The sequence below is a fragment of the Calidris pugnax genome, unplaced genomic scaffold (assembly GCF_001431845.1).
Source record: "Calidris pugnax isolate Ruff unplaced genomic scaffold, ASM143184v1 scaffold70, whole genome shotgun sequence".
Classification (NCBI taxonomy): Eukaryota; Metazoa; Chordata; class Aves; order Charadriiformes; family Scolopacidae; genus Calidris; species Calidris pugnax.
Window position 1 is genome coordinate 12,327,777 of NW_015090862.1, and position 2,311 is coordinate 12,330,087.

At 65.7% G+C, this 2,311-nt stretch overlaps 1 non-coding gene across 1 annotated transcript; it reads right to left on the bottom strand.

The window, feature by feature from the left end:
* Positions 1-2,032: 2,032 nt before the first annotated feature.
* Positions 2,033-2,105, bottom strand: TRNAR-UCG. Its single transcript has one exon. It is a non-coding gene; the product is annotated as a tRNA-Arg (tRNA).
* Between the last annotated feature and the right edge of the window lie 206 nt (positions 2,106-2,311).

Here is a 2,311-nt window from a genome sequence, read left to right on the forward strand (position 1 = left end):
GTTAGAGGATGTAAGGACAGGGCTGTGGGGTGCAGGAGAAGGGGATGAGGAGGTGCGGGGGTCCGGAAATGTAGGTGCCCTCTCCCTGGCCCTCCCTAGGGACTCTTCTGGCCTCCTGGCCAAGGCCAACCTGTCCTTGGCATTGTGAGGTGCCGTGTCGGTGCCAAACCGAGCCGTGCCGTGCCGTACCGTACCGAGCCGCCAGGTGGCGCTAAGGCCCCGCCGCTACCGGCCGCTCCGGGCCGGTTCCCACGGGGGAGCGGGGACCGTCGGGGCGCGGGGACCGCATCCCGCTTTGCCATCTCGCTGGGGCACCGGGAAGAGGGCACCGGGCACTCTGACACCCCCATCTTGCCCCTCCCGGTCCCTACGGAGCTCCAAACCCCACGGCAACGCGCGGGACCCCGGGGTGATGCTTCCCCCCCACTCTCCATCCCGCACCCCCGAGGGGTGGGAGCTGTGCGGCGGCCGCCGCACAGCTCCCACCCCTCGGGGGTGCGGGATGGAGAGTGGGGGGGAAGCATCACCCCGGGGTCCCGCGCGTTGCCGTGGGGTTTGGAGCTCCGTAGGGACCGGGAGGGGCAAGATGGGGGTGTCAGAGTGCCCGGTGCCCTCTTCCCGGTGCCCCAGCGAGATGGCAAAGCGGGATGCGGTCCCCGCGCCCCGACGGTCCCCGCTCCCCCGTGGGAACCGGCCCGGAGCGGCCGGTAGCGGCGGGGCCTTAGCGCCACCTGGCGGCTCGGTACGGTACGGCACGGCACGGCTCGGTTTGGCACCGACACGGCACCTCACAATGCCAAGGACAGGTTGGCCTTGGCCAGGAGGCCAGAAGAGTCCCTAGGGAGGGCCAGGGAGAGGGCACCTACATTTCCGGACCCCCGCACCTCCTCATCCCCTTCTCCTGCACCCCACAGCCCTGTCCTTACATCCTATAGCCTCTTCCTTACACCCTATAGCCTGCTGCTTACACCCTATAGCCCCTTCCTTACGTGCTATGGCCCCTTCTTTGCAACCTATAGCCTATCCCCTGCACCCTATAGCCCCTTCCTTGCACCCTATAGCCCCTTCCCTGCACCTGACCACCTCTTTCCTGCACCCTATAGTCCATTCCCTACATCCTATAGTCCATTCCCCGTACCCTACAGTCCCTTCCCTGCACCCTATAGCCCCTTCCTTATACACTGTAGCCTTGCACCCTGTAGCTTCTTCCCTGCACCCTGTAGCTTCTTCCCTGCACCCTATAGCCTCTTCCCTGCACCTTATAGCCCCTTTCCTGCATCCTATGGCCTCTTCCCTGCACATTATAGCCCTTCCCATCCACCCTATAGCCCCTTCCCTGCACCTTATAGCCCCTTCCATGCACCCTGTAACCTCTTCCCTGCACCTTATAGTCCTTTCCCTGCATCCTATAGCCCCTTCCCTACATACTGTAGCCTTGCACCCTGTAGCATCTTCCCTGCACCCTATAGTGCCTTCCCTCCACCCTATAGCCTCTTCCCTGCACCTTATAGCCCCTTCCCTGCACCCTATAGCCCCTTCCCTGCACCCTATGGCCACCTTTGCCTCTTCAGCTCCTCCTCCACCCTCACTCTCTGAGCTGTCCCCACCCGTGTCACGCACCCCAGCAGTGGGGTCTCCTGGTGTCACCACACGCGTCCCAGGCCCAGTTCTCACCTCTACGCCCACACACCACCCACCCTGACCGGGGTGGGCGAGGGTCCCTGGGCCCCACCGCTGGTCCCGAGCCCCCCACCTTGATGCCTCGGAGCTTTAAGGCAGAGGTTTTGGGGTGCCCTGGCTCCCGGTGGGGTCTGCTGGTGGGCTGAGGAGCATCACCCGCACCCGCCATGAGCAAGGGGATGGTCGGGGGGCGGCGGGGTGATGGGGAGGGGGAGCAGGCCGCTCTCCTGCTACGCGCTCGCAGCTGCTCTGTGCCTTTTCCCGCTCTCACGGCAAAACGCGTGCCGTGGGTACGGTGGCCCCGGTGTCCGCAGCGAAAAAAAAATGGACCCCGCCCTAGCGGCGCTCCCGCCGACCGCGGCAGGACTCGAACCTGCAATCTTCTGATCCGAAGTCAGACGCCTTATCCATTAGGCCACGCGGTCGCCGATGGAATGATTGCCCCCCCCCAGTGATGCTGGCGACCCCCAGCACCGAACCCACTCTCCCTCTGGGTCCCCCCGGGGTCCCCGGGCGGTGCTGGGGGGGAACCCTCCGTGGCCAGGCTGCGGGGACACCCAGCGCGGGACCCACCGGCTGCCGTCGCCACTGGAGCAGGGGGACAGTCCCGCAGGCAGGGCTGGGGGGTTCG